Genomic DNA, 20325 nt, shown 5'->3' with positions numbered 1-20325 from the left:
TGGTCCATCGGCTAGACTGCCGACTTTGGTGCTGGAACCCAGGGTATCGAGCCTCGGGTCGCGTACACATCCTGTGATTCTGTGGCAAATCACTTAATCTCCCTGTGCCTGAATGTGTAATGTAAATACGGTGCTCATGTAAAGAGCTCCAATACCTTTGGGTCGAGTTCGCACTACATAAATATGCAAAAAAATAAACCAGCACTGCAAAAGTCATTAGAAAAGCCTGGTCTTTTTCTTATGCCACCAGAACTGAGAAATCTTCAAATTCTCCTAAAGAACTTTTTTCCATAGTAAATCTTTTTCTTGGACTCAGTGGGTAAGATGCCTTTTTTTGTAAAAAGAAAAGCAGTTTACATTTCTGCCACTTTTTCTCCTGAGGCTCAGAAAGTTGAAACACCTACCTCTCTTGAGCCCTTTCTTTATTTAATCAAGCCCTTGCCTGACATAATTTTGCCCCATCCAAATTGACTCCTTTTTCAATTTAGTTAATGCCATTTTTCAGGTTCTCCATTAGATCTGGCCCCTCCACATATCATCAGCAAACGGCCTTCAATTATTTGCCCTCTTTTAGTCCAGCTATTCAGTCTTTCGATTACATCTGCCTTTGTTCCTGCTGTCACTGAGGATTCATGCTTGATGCTTGATGCAGACGGTGAGACTTTCAGGTATGTAATCCGGCTCCGGCAGCAGGTTAGCCCAGCACCATGTGACTCTGGGCAATAGCTTGCTTAATCTTCCCGACGGCCCCCAGCGCCTAGAGACCCTTACGGGTGATTGTGCGTGTTACAAATGTGGATTATTATTATTAATATAAGAGCGTCTACACTAACCCAGGGCGCAGTTCGCAAAGTAGCGCTACGCGAAGTGCACTTCGCACCACGTGAGCTACGCGTAGCTCTACGCGAACTGCGTAGTACCCTGTTCGCACAGTGCAAGATGACGTTTTCAATGATTGCACAGTGCGGACAAGCATCTGGCACTGTGCAATCATTGAGAACGGCATCTTGCACAGTGCGAGCTGTAGTTTTCTGCCGCTCGAGTAGATTTTTACTCGAGCAGCAGCTTTCTCAACGCGGACTGGTAGTTTCTCATCGCTAGCGGTTGCGAGCAATGAGAAACCTGACCTCCCCGTGTTAAGAATGTCGTTGGGAGGTTTATTTTCCGCGCTCGCGATCGGCAAATTGATGTTGCTGATCGGGAACGAGGAAAAAGTCTAGCCGGGATGTCATTTTGCTTGCTCGCGGTCGCCAACTTGACTTTGAGGACCGCGAGCAAGCACAAAATGACCGCTACGCGTGTTTGCACTGTGCTATGTGCAATTCCCGTAGAGCGAAGTAGCAGAAACTACGCAAACTACATGGGCGTAGCGTAGTGCTTTACCCAGGATTAGTCTACACTTGGCTCTTTTCTTTTCTTAAAGATCGTTCTTTTCAAATTATGCATGTTAAAAAGTCTATTTTTGCATATTCTATTTGTGAATTAAATACAATATCATTTGTGTGACTGTTTGGTGTATACTTGTTTCTCTCTTTTTGTAAATTGTCTTGAGGTTCAAATTGAAAAAATTGCCTAATCCAGAGCTCCGTGGGGGTCTAACTGAAGTGAAAAGTTAAGAACGCTGCTGTACACAGCAACATGAGCTACATAGCAGTAATATTAGCGTTCTGGTTGTGTAGAGAGCCCTGCAATTAAAGGCACTAGAGAAAAGGGGTGGGTCCCATGGAAATCTATGTATTTCCAAGAGAACTCCTAGATACATGTTTTTGAGTCACCAAAGAAGTGGAGTTCAGTCTAGCCATGAAAGGTTTCCATCAACCTTAGGAGTACATTCCTTAAAACCATGGAATTTACAAAGGGTTCAACAATTGTCCGCCTGGGAATCTGTTGCAATCAGACATTGAGGAGGAGGAGGAGGAGTTGTTGAATTCTTTGTGGGATGCACGTTTCTCATATGCTTCACAATTTAAGAATATAGGAATGAACATGTATTATCCAGGTGAAAATGTAATACCGAAAAGTGTTTGCACTTTACATTTATTTGGCTTCCTTCTCATAAAATAGTTTTCACCATATAGAACCCCTTTATCTACTTAAAATAAGACGTGTTCCTTCCACTTTTCAACCCCAAATACACACTTATTCCTGCCAATGACAGGAGAGAATTTAGAAATGTATTTGGGCTGTGAGTAAATATGTACAAACCACGGAGGTTATGGGGGTTCCGTAGGCCTGGGGATCATTTGAATGACGCTGGCATGAATGACATAATTTGGGAATTTCATGTTCCATTTGTTATGTAAAATTACCCAAATTACAACATGTCGTGTAATTATGCCGCCGTTTGCAGAGAGATTGTAGTTCAGAAGCCTGGCAACAATGCAAACAATCAGAATGCACGTGGGTTTTGTAAATGGTAATCGTGTTTTTAGAGACTTTTTTTGCGCAAAATGAAGCTCACGGCAGAAAATTGGCAGGGACAAATGTCTTGCAAAAATACAGGACTGAATGACAGAGTTGTATTTTGCGTAATTAAGAGTAAGTTTCCCGAAATGACATAATTATGTGAAAGAAATTATGCAAACTTTGTTCACCGACTTTTTAGGTATTCCCACCCATAAATGCCCATTCAAGCCCGCTGAGCATATATATACTCGCCACGTACAATTACGCGGCACAGGCATAATCTTAAGTAAGAGCAAATCTATTTACGAGTGAGATTCATTTGTTTCTGAATGCGTTATGCAAAAGCCTCAAATACAACTGCACCTGTAGCTCTCCGTGCCCAAATAGCGCCTACATTGGAATAAAACTAAGTAAAGATATTGATACATTGTACACATAGATTTTTTAAAGTTGTATGTAGGCCTTGTCCATTTAACATTCACTTGAGCAGAGATCAGAAACCCTGTTAATCACCTCGTAAGCACCTCCTGCCTGGAGCACCATTCATGTTTTATCCGTCTGTCCACTCTCTGTACCTTCATCATAAGAGCAGGCAGGCCTCAGCAAGGAAACTTCAGTGTGAACTTCAAATACCAACAAAAACCATCGCCTGGAAGAGAAAGAAAGAATGCTTTGAAGAGAATAGTGGGACCAACTTTATTCCTTCTTTACCTGTTTCATTCTTTGGTATCTGTTCAAACTGAGTCCAGAGGCCTGTTAACAACAATGGGACTGATTCACAAAGGTAATCGGAGACAAAAGTCTAAATTTATGACTTTTGGTATTCACAGAGTTCATTTACGAGTTGTATCTTTACATCTGCAGTTGGGCCAGAATCTCCACACACGGGCCATACTCTCTGGCTCAGACTGTGCTCTCCGGCTTGGGCCATGCTCTCCGGCTTGGGCCGGATGAAGTGTAATCAATGGGCGTGAATGCAATTTGTACAAAAGGGAATATTAGGAATGTGTAATGAATGGTAGAGGTCATGAAAATCAGTCGGGCAGGGAAAAGGGTGTGGCCAGACACTACATCATGTCCCAGAAAAATTGGATCCTTTGCATCATGGTACATGGGGTGCACAATTTGCGTTCCCCTCATTGTTGACTGTGGTATTAACACTACAGTCAACACTGAGGGGTGGCAAATGTAAACAAGCGCGGCTGCGCTAATTAGAAACAGATGGCCCCTGCGCGCTGCTGCTCTCTCCCGCAAGGTGGATGCCGCGGGAGTCAACATTTTGAGAAAAAGGTGGGACATGTACCAGCTCTTGGCCAGTTGCATGCTTTCTTTTCTGAAAGACAAACGTAAAAGCCAATACAATTACTGCAACAAAAAAAAACACATGCACGTGTTTCAGAAAAGTGCAGACCGATTCCAAGAGGTCAGCTCCTAGGCAGCACATGCGCGCTGCACTAGGCTCGACCTAAAAAGGTAATTCCCCACTGCAGTAAAGGTGTTCTGTTGAGTACTAACCGTAGATGATACAGAAGGAACGATGTATATAATGTACAGGTATTCTGATGTTTATTAAATGTATATTATATCAAATGAAAGCTGTATACAGAGTGAAGCTATTCTAATGTGTAAAAACCGTATATAACACAGAAGGAAAGCTGTTCTTAGAGTGAAGTTTTTCTGATGTTTACTAACCATAGACGTAGAGTATACAAATGAAAAACTGTTTATAGAGTGAAGGTTTTCTGAGGTTTACTTACCGTAAATGATATGAAAGGAAAGCTGTACATAGTGTAAGGACTAGTAGAGCAGCTAGGAATCCATGGGCCCTGGTGCAAGCAAGGACAATGGCCCCGTTCACTGCTGTTGAGGTAGTGAAATACAGCAATGATCAGGATTCAAAGGGCCCCTCAGAGCTCAAGGCCCGGCACCACTGCACCTGTGACAACAATAGTAGCTGCGCCCCAGGTATAGGTATTCCAACCTTTACTAACATTTTAGTTACCACTAACTCATGAATTTAAAAAATCAATTCCATTTTCGTACCCCAGTCGCAATACATAAAAAAAATGCTATTCATTCTTATGTTTTTTAAATTGCGCAGAATAATGGGATGTGCCCCACACAAACACGGGATGGGGCCCTCGTAGCCAAGACATCAATAAAGCGTGGGAGTCGGAGAATGACTCTTCAAAGTATGAGACCAGAGTGGTGACGCCCACCAGACGCGCAGCAGCGAACGAAAACCAACAGAAACATCAGGAGGCGGTCTGCTGAACACAGAGGCACAGGGGAGAAAGCATTATTTCCAGCACCTGCAGCAGAAAACACTGCATCACCAAAGAACATCTCCATGAATGAATGAAAATATGGTTTTGTAGCGCCTCTGGCGCTTCAAAAGAAGCATCTAGGCGCTTGTGTGAATCAGGAAGGAGGATCGGAATAAACTGCAGCTTTTCAGCGAAGACACTTTGTATTGCAGAAACTTAAGTGGCAAGAGCATTGCTTAAGAAGGTTTAGTGGTGAGTTGTGGCAGCCTTTCCACACTGCTTTGTTTCATAGTTAGATGGCAGTGTATGGCTTTGTTGCGTAAGGTTAGGGTGACCAGATTGTCAAAGCCAAAAAACCCGGACAGGTAATAACAGACATTGAAGTAGGACAGACAGAAGTACCCATGGTTTTAAGTGGAATGGAAAAACAGGGGGGAGAGAGGGGCGTCTCTCAAGGGGCGTGGCCGGTGTAATTAAGGATGTGGCTTAAAAACACATGAGCTAAAAAAATCTGTATTTAGCATAGCGTTCCGCCCCGAAATGTGCTGCTTCTGTCATTGTATCCAGATAAATAATATAACGAGTAACATCACACCTAGAACAAGCCTGGACTAGACTATTGGCTTTGTCAATGGTTGTTAGCTACGTAAGAGAAATAAGCAACAACTTTGGCTTCGCTGTACATAACATTGAAAATGCTCAAATGACTCAGTTCTGTAATGAAGAGACAGACTGTGAAAGAACTATAAAAGGTGTCTTTGAAAGCAGTGAAGGGTGGCACTGCTGCAGCAGTAAGCTCTATTTTTTTTCTGTGAGGGTAAAAATGGAGTGCCTGATAGAGACCCGTCTCAGGCTCAGAGAAGTAAAGCAGGCGCACCGGGACACTATTTAAAAACCGGGACATTTATCAGTTTAACCCAGGCGCTATGCAAAAAACAGGACATTCCTTTGATTTGGATTAAAGTGTCGGGACACTGCCCAAAAAACCGGGACCATCCAGGGAAAACCGGGACGTCTTGTCAAGGAGGCTTACAAGTTGCTCATAGGAACACACACGCCCTTGGAATGAATGTTCACACTTTTTAGGTCGAGCAGCGTAGTCTGCTCGAGACCTTATGTTGCCCGTATCTTGCCCGTATCTGGGAATGTGGACAGCAATGTGCCACGCGCTTTTCCTTTCAAGTTTTTACCGCGGGAGCGCGCCTCTCAGACGCGCTTGCGCACACACAGCCAGCCCCCACCCCCTGCACACACACACAGGCGCGCGCGCACATACACACGCTGCCGCCCCCCTGCACACACACATACAGACACGCACACACAGACACGCACACATACACACGCTGCAGCCCCCAGCCCCCCCCGGCCGCCGCCACCGCCGCCATACAAGCGCACCCCCCCAAGCCCCCAAGCCCCACTTACCGCCATTCTAAACTTCTGGAGCCTCCGCGGGGCTCTCCCTCGGGCATGGGAGCTCTGCGTCACCAGCACTGCTTCTCTCCGTGGGCGCGTGCGCGGGCTTCCGGAGACGGAAGTCCCGCCCCATGGAAGGTTTCGGTTTTGCGCACGTCGCCCTGCCGGACTAACCATGTTACTTTTCGCGTGTCTCGCTGATTCAAGTAAACTCTGGAAACACCGAGGCTGCGCCTCCGGCCCTATTTAAATTGTTTATTTCTCTTCCTACTCCATGAGAGTTCTTGTATTCTTTTTAACTTCCCCAAGGCAATTCGTTTTTTTTTCTCCCTCTCTTCTACATGGCACTCGTCCTTTTTGAATGTCCTCTTCCCCATGGCACGTCTGTTCTTTATGTATTTATTTGTTTGCCTCGGCCACTCTGTAATACACTCGGTAGCTCTGTCTTTTTATTCTGCTCCAAGGCGGCTTTCTCCTACCCCATTGCACTTTTGTTTTCTTTCTGCTTTATGCCCTCTAACTCCATGCTGAGAATGTGAGGCCGGACACAGACGGGGCAGTGGCTGGGGACTTTGCACAGAAAGGATCCGTTGTTCCAGTGGCTGGAACCGGTCGGGCAGGGCTACCCTTGTCACTTCGTGGAGGGCAGCTCAGAGGTGCCTGTAATTGCCCCGGGGCGACAGTGGAACCCGATCCCCGCCTTCGCGGAGCCTCTCACTGGCTCGGCAGAGCTGCTGTGCTGCCTTCCAGGATATTGTAGACGTTGTTGTCGGGGGCTCTTTTACACGGAGTGTTTGTTTCTTTTGCTGCAGTCCAATGCTCTGATTTAATTTTAGTTATTAAATGGCTTTGCACGGTCCGACGAAGTACAGAAGCTAGTGTACCCCAAACCTGCAGTCACACTGTCTGGGTGCGGTGGGGCAGGTTTCTTTCAGTCTGCACAAGTGTCTGTGTATATTGTTTATTCGATCTGCTCACCTCTGCCATCTTTCCTTGCCTTTTTTATCTCCACTTTCGTTCTCTTGCTGTACTTCTTTCTATTGGCCAACTTACAACATTCTCTTGTTCATCTGTCACTAACTTTGTAGGTGCGTTTTGACTAGCATGTACCTTTCAGTTCGTTATGATTCTTTATTTGTTTCCCAGCTTTGGGTGCCCTTTTCCTCTTTTTGTTTGGTGCTTGTCTATCTGTGTTTCATTCTGTGTGTTTATTTTGTTCCTTGTGTCGCTGTCTAATCAGGTCTGTGTCACCTTTCACGCTGGTCCTGTGTGGCTCTCTCCTTTTCTTTCCTGGTGCTCTCCCTTTCCAGGGCATAGGCCCTGCACGTGCCAGGGCTGTTTATATGATCTGCTAATGAGCCATCCAGTATAACTTTCAAAGCGGTTATCTCTGCCTGTATTTTTTAAAAGTCTCTGACTCTTGGACAGCTGATAGCGACCTTTGATACAGCGCATTGCAGACTCCCACTCATCTCCAGGCGCGCCAAACAGGTGTCTGTGTTACCCGACTCAATGGTTCTCGATTCTTTGGCGTCAGAAAGATGTGACGCTAGTTTTAGTCTACAAGTCCCAGGCAAATGTCTCGGGTAATCGCTTTAGTCCACTCAGCTATCCTAGAATATATTTCTCTCTCTCTCACGCTCTTGGTCACTCCCATATCATTCTCCTCTTGCACCCCCCCTTATTTAGTTACACTTTCTTTCTAACAATACTATAAAATCTCCTCTCCTCTATCTCCTGACTCTCCCCTCTCCTCAGTCTCTCCACTCTCCCCTCCTCTCTTCTCCTCTCCCCTTTCTCCCCTCTCCCCTCTCCCCCCACTCTCCCCTCCCTCTCACTTCAATCTCCCCTCTCCTCACTATCCTCACTCTCCCCACTCTCTCCTCTCACACCACTCTCTCCTCTCTCTCCACTCTTCCTATATTTCTGTCTCACTCTCTCCTGCCCCTTCACTGTCTTGGCCTCTCCACTCTTCCTCTATTTCTGTCTCACTCTCTCCTGCCCCTTCACTGTCTTGGCCTCTCCACTCTTCCTCTATTTCTGTCTCACTCTCTCCAGCCCCTTCACTGTCTTGGCCTCTCCACTCTTCCTCTGTTTCTGTTTCACTCTCTCCAGTCCCTTCACTGTCTTGGCCTCTCCACTCTTCCTCAGTTTCCGTTTCACTCTGTCCTGCCCCTTCACTGTCTTGGCCTCTCCACTCTTCCTCTATTTCTGTCTCACTCTCTCCTGCCCCTTCACTGTCTTGGCCTCTCCACTCTTCCTCTGTTTCCGTTTCACTCTCTCCTGCCCCTTCACTGTCTTGGCCTCTCCACTCTTCCTCTGTTTCCGTTTCACTCTCTCCTGCCCCTTCACTGTCTTGGCCTCTCCACTCTTCCTCAGTTTCCGTTTCACTCTCTCCTGCCCCTTCACTGTCTTGGCCTCTCCACTCTTCCTCTATTTCTGTCTCACTCTCTCCTGCCCCTTCACTCTCTTGGCCTCTCCACTATTCCTCAGTTTCCGTTTCACTCTCTCCTGCCCCTTCACTGTCTTAGCCTCTACAATCTTCCTCAGTTTCCGTTTCACTCTCTCCTGTCCCTTCACTGTCTCCACTCTTCCTCTATTTCTGTCTCACTCTCTCCTGCCCCTTCACTGTATTGGCCTCTCCACTCTTCCTCTATTTCTGTCTCACTCTCTCCTGCCCCTTCACTGTCTTGTTCTTATTCAGTATGATTTGCTAATCTTAGTTTGCTGTGTGTAATTATATTTTGCTATTGCTCTTTCTCTTGAACTAACTGTTTGATGTAATTGAATCATTGTTTTCAGGCATGCCTGTCCACTTGGATCAAGTACAATTATCTAAGACTACAACTTCCAGAATCTAGAATAAAAGCCAGAATAAGAGCTAGAATAAAAAAGATGTCCAGATGACATGGGATGACCTGGAAACTCTTGCTCTAATATCAATATAGCACAAAAGCACCCAGTATTTACTTAAGGTATCTGGGGGTGCTCTTTGTTTCCTTTAAGCAAATGAATACTCCTACACAAAAGGTTCTGTGAAGTTATCAGAGGTGCTGTAAAGAACATGTCTTCCATGGGATTCTAGTGCTTTTTAGTTAACAGGTGCTGGCCTTTTGTATATCAACTGTGTGGGTTGTCTAGTGCTAGAAAAGGAGTACAGCCACTAGTGTAAGGATTTCAGCAGTGCCCTGATGCGTTAGGCTTGCGTGATCTCAGAGGTGCTCTTCTGGTGGACATGGATTCTATGGTTTCTCAAATAATCTAGCAGATGAGCATATCAGTAATTTTTCATGGATACATGGGTTCAAGAGTCCCTTGAGGAACTGACCCTGTGTTAACACATTTAGTGGGTTCTCAGTAAAGTATACTATCTATCCTATCTATCTATCTATCTATCTATCAATCACCCTCACTCTATCACCCTCACTCTATCTATCTATATCTATTGGCCTCACTCTATCTATCTATATCTGTTGGCCTCACTCTATCTATCTATTCCCCTCACTCTATCTATCTATCTATCTATCTATCTATCTATCTATCTATCTATCTATCTATTGGCCTCACTCTATCTATCAATCTATTGGCCTCACTCTATCTATCAATCTATTGGCCTCACTCTATCTATCAATCTATTGGCCTCACTCTATCTATCAATCTATCGGCCTCACTCTATCTATCAATCTATCGGCCTCACTCTATCTATCAATCTATCGCCCTCACTCTATCTATCAATCTATCGCCCTCACTCTATCTATCAATCTATCGCCCTCACTCTATCTATCAATCTATCGCCCTCACTCTATCTATCAATCTATCGCCCTCACTCTTATCTATCGCCCTCACTCTTATCTATCGCCCTCACTCTTATCTATCGCCCTCACTCTTATCTATCGCCCTCACTCTTATCTATCGCCCTCACTCTTATCTATCGCCCTCACTCTTATCTATCGCCCTCATTTTTATTTATCGCCCTCACTCTATCTATCAATCTATCGCCCTCACTCTTATCTATCGCCCTCACTCTTATCTATCGCCCTCACTCTTATCTATCGCCCTCACTCTTATCTATCGCCCTCACTCTAACCTGTAAGTGTTTAAAAACAAGTGTTGAGGGATATCAAATGTTGCCCGAAGATTCTCAAATGACTTGATGCCATTGCAATCATAGAGTTGACCCAGTGAATGCACTCTATATCTGGCCCACTGATGGACCATGCTAGCTTGGAAAATTCCAGGCAGCCTTGGATTTCCCCACAAAGGGAGTCTACTATGAATGGAAGTTAAAGAAAATCTAGTTTCAATGCCTTTCCATATATATGCACAGTCCCAGATTGTCTTAAACCGCACTTGTTTAAAATAGTTGGGGTCATTAATTCGATACAGAAACATCTGACTTTCTGCCCCAAGAGCCAGCCAATGCCAAAAGTTAGTTAGCTCCGGAATAAAAAGGCTCCTTACACGACCAACAAAAGCAGACAAAAAATAAAGTTTAAAATCAGGAAAGTCTATGCCACCTTGATTATATGGCAGTTTCATCATTCCTATAGCCCTTCTTGCCTTCTTATACCCGCAAATAAAGCTACTGAAAATTCCATTAAGTTTCTTAAAAAAGCATTCGGAATGCGTAACGGAATAGACCTAAAAAGATAAAGAAACTTAGGAAGTATCTTCATTTTAATAACGTTGAATCTTCACAGGATGCTTAATGGAAGTTTATGCCACATCTTCAATTGTTTAGTAATTTTAGTTAGTAAAAAAAACATAATTCAAAGAATGTATAAGCTCGATTTTAGAAGAAATTTGTACCCCAAGATATGTAACCCTCGAGCACACCCCTTCAATTGCGTCCTCCAGTTGATAATTAAGCAAAACTTGGGTTTGTCCTATTCAGCATATATCCAGAGAAACGTCCAATTTGTTTAGCCTCTCTGTCTATATATTCTATAGCCTCCTTTGGTTTTTCCGAAAAAATAGCTATGTCGTCAGCATATGCCGTCAATTTAAGGGAGTGAATGTTCACTCACAAAGCATTTCATGGGGGCCACATTTTCAGTCAGGAACGAAAAGAGCTGCTTGGGGATAGGCTTGCAAAACTCCAGGCACGAGCATTTACTCTGGGCAATCACTCAATGTCACTTCAGAGAGAGACCAGCCATATGCAAATCAGCCTTCGTCCTGCTCCAATAGAAACCGCAGAACCCAAGCGCCAGGCCACGTGGCCTCCAGACAGAAACACAAGCCACCAGAGACGGTTTCCTGCTAGTTAGGCATAATCAGTGAGGTGCAGTATGAGTCCGGTGGCACAGCGCACCCAGGACCCACATCTGAAAAATGCCCGTAGCACATAACATACCATAACAGACGTCTATCTTCAGGGCCTCAGCACGACTAAACTACCAGGAGCGGTCACCATCCCTACTTGTCTAGGAACAGTCACCATCCCTGCTTGCCCAGGAACAGTCACCATCCCTGCTTGCCCAGGAACAGTCACCATCCCTACTTGCCCAGGAACAGTCACCATCCCTACTTGCCCAGGAACAGTCACCATCCCTACTTGCCCAGGAACAGTCACCATCCCTGCTTTCCCAAGAACAGTCACCATCCCTGCTTGCCCAGGAACAGTCACCATCTCTACTTGCTCAGGAACAATCACCATGTCTACTTGTACAGGAAAGGTCACCATCCCTACTTGTCCAGGAACAGTCACCATCCATGCTTGTCCCAGAACAGTCACCATCCCTGCTTGTCCAGGAACAGTCACCATCCCTGCTTGTCCAGGAGCAGTCACCATCCCTGCTTGTCCAGGCACAGTCACCATCCCTGCTTGTCCAGGAACAGTCACCATCCCTGCTTGCCCAGGAACAGTCACCATCCCTGCTTGTCCAAGAACAGGCACCATCCCTACTTGTCCAGGAACAGTCACCATCCCTACTTGTCCAGGAACAGTCACCACCCCTACTTGTCCAGGAACAGTCACCACCCCTACTTGTCCAGGAACAGTCTGTAGTGTAGTTCCTATATTCCCAATAGGCTCTGCGCATTGGAATAGTATATCCTATAGATATGACGTAGGACTGAGGTCTACTAGGTCTCTATCGAATATAGTAAACTTAATAGTGAGTGCCAGCTAGCTCAGAAGTCAATAGAAACTTTCTCGAATAAACAAGAAGGGATTAGTTTCTTACAACCGCATAAACATGACAACTTTGTTTCCCAAGAATAAAACGTATCTCTAGAGTCGTGGAAACAATAGACAAGTATTTCACTCAGTCAATCGTGAATGCTTCGTTTCTACAGAGTTGTAGAGAAATAGAGAGAAGGGCGTTTTCAATAAAAGATTTATTGAACAGTCTTCTTTCTCATGCAAGAGAAGTGAACCGCTACAATTGTTATGCAGGCTGTAAAGTATAGTGCATACAGCGTAAACAGTAGTATGAAATAATACTGTAAAAGCATGGTATGGTTTCTAAGCCATATAAAATAACACACATAAATAACAAAGACTAAAAGTACTCAACTGGTGCTTCTAAAATACGCCTACCCCAATGTACCTAACCTAAGTCTAGTACGCGGGAAGAAGTAAGTGTGATGTAGCATAGGTTTAGTATTCTTTTGCCAAGAATCTATCCAAGATTTCTCTTAGGGTCTAATCAGCTCCGTACCTTGGTTTTAGAATGAAGGAGGTCTGGTATCTCTCTGTCTCTGACTCGATTTCCCAACACCCCACAAGGGGAGCTTGGAAACACTGGAGCTGTATTTCTCGGTAGGAGAAAAGACAGCGTCTCTCTCAGTGCGTCAGCTGGAGGGTCGGCTTCCTTCGGCACTTGCAGTAGCGAGCTGCGTAAGGCAAGTAGATAGACGAATTGCTCCAAACCACTGTGTGTTTGCCATAGCAAGTGAAGGCATATTTATACCTTGAAGGTGTCTAGTTTGAAGTAAAGTCGGACATAATGACGTCATTAAAGAAGCCCAAGGGAATGGTATTTCTTTGAAAACTCCATTAGTTCTTGGACAAATCAATAGTCAAGCAAGGGGAGGTACCCTAGCAGCTTAAGCCAATTTTCCAAGAAATCATTGTGGCTTTTCAGGAACTGGTGGAAGTAGCCATGCCTGTATTTGGACTGCATGGGCTATGTCTAAATATGGGTATGATTTCTATGCCTATATTAGGGCAATGTGAATTGTACCTATATAAGGGCATATATCGGGAAACTTCAATACGGGTCACACCACCCACTCCACTTTATTATGTTCGATATTACTATATACTAAGTAAAAACGTATCTAAAGCATGTGTTTACAATCCCACCCAAAATACATAAAATGCATTCGAAATGGCTGTTACACAGAAATGAGCATTTGTGCTGCACGCATTTTTAAAGCAATGTGCCATTCAAAGCATATAGTATGACATTGTAAAGGCTATCCGAATGAGTCACGAAATTACATTCATGAAATGGCTCTTAAATACAGAAGAAAAAGTCAAGACCATTTCATGGCAGATATATTAAAACCGTTTGAATGTGGACATGGTCAAATATTGCCTCTTGGAAGTTTTATCACAGAATTCTTGTTCTCTATGAATAGTTCTACTTTAAGCAGATTACTTTGTGCCAAAAAAAGTTCAAATATTTGGAAAAAAGTCAAATCGTAGAAAAATTGAGCTCCAAAGTTAGAAGTTTTTGTTTTAAAAAATTAAGATCGAATACAGTCTTTCAGAACACGGTGTGCCAATTTTTACAAGTCAGTTTTCATTGTTAGGGGAAAACATTACATCTTCTAAACCAGTGAAGAATTTGTCAATCATAGTAGGTGAGAGTTGGATTACCTCGCTTAGCATGTCAATAGTACACAGATGAGAAGCATTGCCGTCAGCATCAGTCGCATTAGCAGTGCTTTCAGTAGATGGTACTTGTGCGCCTGTTGCCTCACGTATCTCACTTGCACTAACTTGCGTCAGTGAGATCTCAACGAAAGCCGTCATCAGGATTGGTAGCCGCTGGGGACAACACAGTGCATGAGCCGTTACTGGTCCAATCAAAGTATCAACACCCCTACACTTCCATGACTGATGGAAGTGTAAGCCAGATGTCTAACACGCATTCTTCTCCACATAGCAGGCAGTGCAGAACAGGTATGATCCAATCTTGCCATATCGGTCTGAATGATAGGAACCATGTGGTATTCAGCTCTCTTAGTCGAGCTAGTCCCAAAATTTGGATGATGCGCTCACGATACCTCATTGCTAGTAGAGTGTTCTCCACTGTAAACTGGGTGTCGTTGGTGATTTGGCTTGCCATATCGGAGCAAAAGGAGCAAAAATAGTATTCCTGCTGCGAGTCCCAAAACGAGAGGCAGTCTGCAAATACACTGAGTACACGAAGTTCGTAAATATGCAGAGTAATGCTTCAAAAGATGTTAAAAGTCCCTAAAAAATTGTTTTAAATACATGTACAATACCACTGGTATCAGACATGTTTAAGATACGACCTAACATTTCTACGAAATGTATAGGGCAGTTTGTTGATAATAGGGCATGTATCTCTGCAGAAGTCCTTGCAACTTGCAGATCATACGTCTCTTTGGACGAGGTCAGTGGCACGGTTTTTTGTAAAAGAATGGCTTTCATTCTGCTTAAAGTATCAATTCGTATAGAAGAGATGTTCAGTGAAGGCCATAGTGGCGACTCCCCGTCTGTCTTGCTTTTAGAAAACAATACTTGCATACAGCAAGTGACCCTGGCTGACACAGTTTTGAGATAGGCTATTCCTGGCATCATTCCACAACAGCTGTGATCATTCAACATTATTTAGCTCCCATTGGAGAGCTGCCTAAAAACTGGATCTATCACTGCTGCCGGGGAACCCTGCAGGTGGCAAGATAAGTTGGTCGAAGAACCGTCGCAGGCTCCATGTAAATTAATACCCTGACATAAAAGTGTACCGCTTAGTGTGCTTTTGCAATTTGTACCACTAGGAAATACTTCCTTTCCCACACTCCAACATCTGTGTGTATATGGTAAATACCAGGTTGACTTGATGTATTCTTTACTCAACCTTTCATAAAGGCCCGCTGGTATGTGTTTTAAGCAATACTGAAACTGGAAAATCGTCACTGGCAAAGTAATGTTGTCATGTATTATCCATTCTATCGCTGGTTTCTCAGAAACAGTTAATGGTAATCTTTCCAGTTTTTCTATGCTCAACACCGTATAGTCTGCTCCCCTCTGTGCCAAAGAGATTTGTTAATCTGTAAGGTTAAACCCAGAAAACAATGACGTGGTGTTGATTAGACACCAAGGCACATAGCCTGAATGAAGATTTTGTAACGTCCAGCCTAGCAGCATTATAGAACGCAATTGAGACTGTCCATGTTGTAGCATGAGCAAGTCCTGTTCCATTATGTCTATGGCAGAGGATACAATGCTGTTCAAAGAATAAATTCTGGAGGAGAGAGTTGTTAACCCATTGTCCACTACAGCAAGAGATTTCTCTAAATTAATACGATCAATTTCTCGTATACGTTCTGAAGTTTCAATTTGTGTGATTTTCCATTCTCCATTAGAACCAGATTATATACCGGTGTATATGAAACGTTTATGACGCGGTTTACGAGGCCCTAGTAACAAGTCTCTCAAATCAACGCCATCTTTAAGTAAAGTTAAGTGTTGTTTTTAAGTATGGGCGCAAAATCCGCAATTTTGGGATCCGCAAATCTCGCGAAATTGCAGAAAAATTTGCAAATCCGCTCGCGGGCTTTTTTTTCTCAGAAGCCCCGCAAATTTGGCAGTTGAATAGAGGTATCGCACAAACCGGTGGCGTCTTCTTGGATAAATATGAAGGGCAGGGTTCATTCTAGCACGATGCTCCTGTCAGAAAAATTAAACCTCTACAGGAAGCACTTACAGATATAAATAAAGCAGGTGCCCGAGTTGAAGCTCAAATTCAGTAACGCATTCATCAGCCCAAAAACAATCGTGAGCTTTGTCGAGGCTGGGCAGGTGTGCTCTCTCCCAGTATCTGCTGTGATGCTTGATGGAGGCCTCTGCATCCTTCACTGTCACAAGTGCAATTCCCGTGCAGTTCCTGTGACCAGGAGCTTCTTTCTCCTCGTCTGCTGTTCTCATCGGTCTCTGACCTTTTATACACACAAGAGGCATGTGAACTTGCATAGAAGCCCCGCCCTTTGGCCCTGCCGCACACACAAGCGGTGTGCACCGTTTTCCCGCCATGACCCACTATGATGGACAGCTCACTCAAGGGACCCCGGCGCTGGGCAGGTGTGCTTTCTCCCAGTATCTGCCGTCGATGCAGTATCTGCTTTGATGCTTGATGGAGGCCTCTGCATCATTCACTTTCACAAGTGCAATCCGCGTGCAGTTCCTGTGACCAGGAGCTTCTTTATCCTCGCCTGCTGCTCTGATCGGTCTCTTACCTTTTATACATACAAGAGGCATGTGAACTTGCATGGAAGCCCCGCTCTTTGGCTCCGCCCACACACTAGTGGTATGCACCGTTTTCCCGCCCTGACCCACTAGGATGGACAGCTCACTCAAGGGACCCCGGCACTGGGCAGGTGTGCTTTCTCCCAGTATCTGCCGTCGATGCAGTATCTGCTGTGATGCTTGACGGAGGCCTCTGCATCCTTCACTTTCGCAAGTGCAATCCCCGTGCAGTTCCTGTGACCAGGGGCTTCTTTATCCTCGTCTGCTGCTCTGATCGGTCTCTGACCTTTTCTACACACAAGAGACATGTGAACTTGCATAGAAGCCCCACCCTTTGGCCCCGCCACACACACTAGCGGTGTGCACCGTGTTCCCGCCCTGACCCACTATGATGGACAGCTCACTCAAGGGACCCCGGCGCTGGGCAGGTGTGCTTTCTCCCAGTATCTGCAGTTGATGCAGTATCTGCTGTGATGCTTGATGGAGGACTCTGCATTCTTCACTTTCATGAGTATATAATTATTTCTGCAAATCCGCGAGTTCGCGGATTTTTCCACGAACTCGTGTTTTTTTTTGCAATTTTGCGTGAATTAGCGAAACCGCAGACCCACAAAATTTGCCCATACTTAGTTGTTTTATATCTGGCAGTATGGACTTTTCTAGCCACTCAAGGCATAGTTTTCCTACACTGTATGCTGTTTCTATCCCTGGATGTTGTCTCTGGGCGTATCTTGGATCTGGCCTAGTGTATTTGAACCCTTGAGTCTTGTTCAGGAATCTGTCTTGACAGTTATTCATGTCTGTGGGCCAGATTAACCATTTCTCCCAATTAGATTCAGTTCTGTTTTGTTGTGAAATATATTTCACGTCTACCTCCTCATCTGTAGTGTCATTACTATCAGGTGTGGGTTTAGGTATAGACGGTGTTGTTTAAATCTTTTATCTTAGCTAAGCCAAGACAAGATGTCTGTTGAACAGTGTCATTTAGAAACATTATTTGTTCTGGTATGATGCAGGCTCTAAATAAAGCTCTAGTCCCTGAACCTGCCATTTTTTTTGCCCCAGACAGTTTTTGTCTCGATGTTGTCTTTCCAAAAGTCAAAATCTAATATAGACAATTGAGCATAAAAGGCCGCAGAATAAATTTGCTTAGAATTAGTCAACATACTTTTCATTCCTGTTCGATTAACATTTTTAAAGTAAAACGTTTCTGAATTTGAAACATTAAAACCTGAAAAGTACGGACATTTTACATAGAATGTTTGAGCTACCCTTTGGTGGTGTTGGACAATGTTCCCATTGATTATAAGTATAAACATTTCTAGGGTTTGCAGATTTGTGCAAATAATGATGACCATAGTGGTTATAACAATACATTTGTTCATAATCTGATGAACCTTCTAAGTATTCATGTTTTAGTTCTGTCCCAGGCTATACCACCAGGTATAGGAACGGCTGTGATGTTCACTGATGACAAGTCTCTTTGGTTACGATGAGAAGATTTGTGTGGCTTCAGAAGCATGTTGATCTTCTTACTTGTTGTGTCCATTTTACTGTATCTTCCATTTATCAGTGTACCCAAAGTTAGTACAAGAATTAGCCAAAGTAGGAGGAAGAGAACCCCTAGCACAATCCAATGTTCAACCCATGGTTAAACCAGATATGTTTTTTCAAGTTGATGAAAGAGTTCTGTTATTTGTTCTTTAAATGTTCATTTAGCTGGCGTTGTTTCAGGTTCACTGAGATCCTCTGAAAACGTATCAAAGTTAATGAAATAGCCAGAGGCAGTTCTGTCAATTGTAGGAATAGTATCAGGATTCGTTGGATTCACTGGAGTTACGGATCTGTGGTCATATTAGTATAGTCAGAAGCTATATCATTGTGGACAGGTGTTTCTTGACGAACTGTTATTTGGGTATCAAGAGGCACAAGTTCCATTGCTTTGTTTCATTGTCCTTCTTTTCGCAGTGCAGATTCTTCAAAGGTGATGAGTCTCTCAGTTTGAACCTTTTGGATTGTAGCAATATTTGGTCGTCTGCTACATCCTTGGAGTCCACTTGGCCTACTACTAATGATTGGCCACATGATGTGGTTTTACCAAGTCGATGGACACGACCCTCTTCTCCTTTCTTCCAGCAAGGGGCAGCAGTAACACTGATCTTATTCCGTAGATTGCTAGGACAGGTACTGGTTGTCTATAAGGAGGCCCAAATTCCTTCTTGTCCGCGATCTTCTCTCTGACCAGGTCCCCAATCTTTGGAATCCAGGCAGGCCTTGCTGTGACAGGTAGTTTTTCTTCAGTGGTCGTTGGCTTCTGTAGTGTGTTGCTCAGACTTTTTATTGTTTCATTTAAGTCCTGCAAAACAGCCAAACGGTCTTTGATATCAAAGGGATTTTTGTTCTACCACTGAAGTATGAGGATCAAGGTCTCCAACAATCATTTTAGTACCAAAAAGCATTTCATATGGAGTTATTCCACCCAGAGAACTTCTTGGCAGATTGTTTAAGCTACGTTGGACACTGATTAGATGTTTGACCCACCCTTCACCCGAGCCTAATACCCTAGCTGTTATAGATTGCTTTATGTCCCGTTTTTTTCTTTCCACTACAGAATTTCCCTCAGGATGGAATGGACTTGAGTACCGCAATGCAACGCCCAAGCTGGCCAAGGCCTCCTTGTAATTCCTTGAGCTAAACGCAGGACCCTAGTAAGAATGTAGCATGCCGATTGCGTATGTGCCGATAAAGACTCGCAAATCTTTTATAACAGTTCGGGCGTCAGCCGAGCGCGGAGGCCACATCCAAATGAATCTTGAACATGAATCCACTGCAACCATGATATATTTATAGTTGCCATCCCTTTATAAGGGACCACAGTGGTCCAGGTAAACGTACGCTAATGGTTTATCTGAAATAAGAAGGGGCATCCACGTAGGACGTTTCACTGTAGAGACTTTCATCTTTTGGCAGATTTTGCATTCCAAAACATAGTTTCTGGTCTGTTTCCTCCTGCGCGGCCCCCAGTATCTCTGTTTTAATAACGATACTGTGGTGGAAACACCTGCGTGTGCAGAGGCAAGCCCTTCATGTGCTGCTAAAATTAGTCCTAATCTATGTTCCAGGTTTGGAATTACCCTATCCCCCACTCCAGGAATTCGAGCAAAATGAACATTATTTGCATCAGTTATATATGAGTATTTGAGTGGATAGCCTTTTGGCAATGTTTTATCGCTATCTGTTTTGGAAGCGGTGACAGCCTGCACGATTTCACTGTCTATTTTCGTTTTCGAACAAGTGATTGCAGCTACGGAAGCTGTTTGCACAGCTGCCTTAGCGGCTTCATCAGCCAATGAATTCCCTGCAACGTGAACGCCATCACGCTGATGACTCAGTGAATGGATCACGTGAGTCTTTCGTAGTTCTTTCTGTTAGCCTCAGGGCACCCCAGTTGTGGAATTCCTTGCCCCTTGCCCTACGCAGCACTCCCAGTCTGCTTCTGTTCAGAAAAAACCTTAAGACTTGGCTTTTTAATCTGTAGGCTGTCTTGTTTTCTCCTTCTGTTTTTTGTTTTTATCACTGTTATGTTTTTTAATTGCTGAGCTGCCAACATAAAGCGCCGGGACACTCTTCCTGAGTAGCCGTGCGCTATATAAATAAACTTATAACATAACATAACATAACATAACTACTTGTTCCCAAAGCAACTTATGCTTGATTGTGCCACCTTTTGCATCTTTAAAACCATTTTGAATCCAGTTCTGCAAATATTCATTGTAAGATTGGACGCAGTAA

General features: G+C 44.1%; 1 protein-coding gene across 6 annotated transcripts in view; it reads right to left on the bottom strand.

Annotated features, from left to right (window-relative positions):
- Window positions 1-20325, bottom strand: part of LOC144756353 (uncharacterized) — a 430517-nt gene that overhangs the window by 71999 nt on the left and 338193 nt on the right. For all 6 annotated transcript variants that reach the window (XM_078646112.1, XM_078646111.1, XM_078646113.1 and 3 more), the window contains one exon: window positions 2920-3055. The gene's annotated coding sequence lies outside the window, so the exon portion shown is untranslated. The remainder of the gene's footprint in view (window positions 1-2919; window positions 3056-20325) is intronic.

Source organism: Lissotriton helveticus, chromosome 5_1 (genome assembly GCF_964261635.1).
Source record: "Lissotriton helveticus chromosome 5_1, aLisHel1.1, whole genome shotgun sequence".
Lineage (NCBI taxonomy): Eukaryota > Metazoa > Chordata > Amphibia > Caudata > Salamandridae > Lissotriton > Lissotriton helveticus.
The sequence above is the reverse complement of the archived record's forward strand: the minus strand, read 5'-3'. Positions and strand labels throughout refer to the sequence as shown.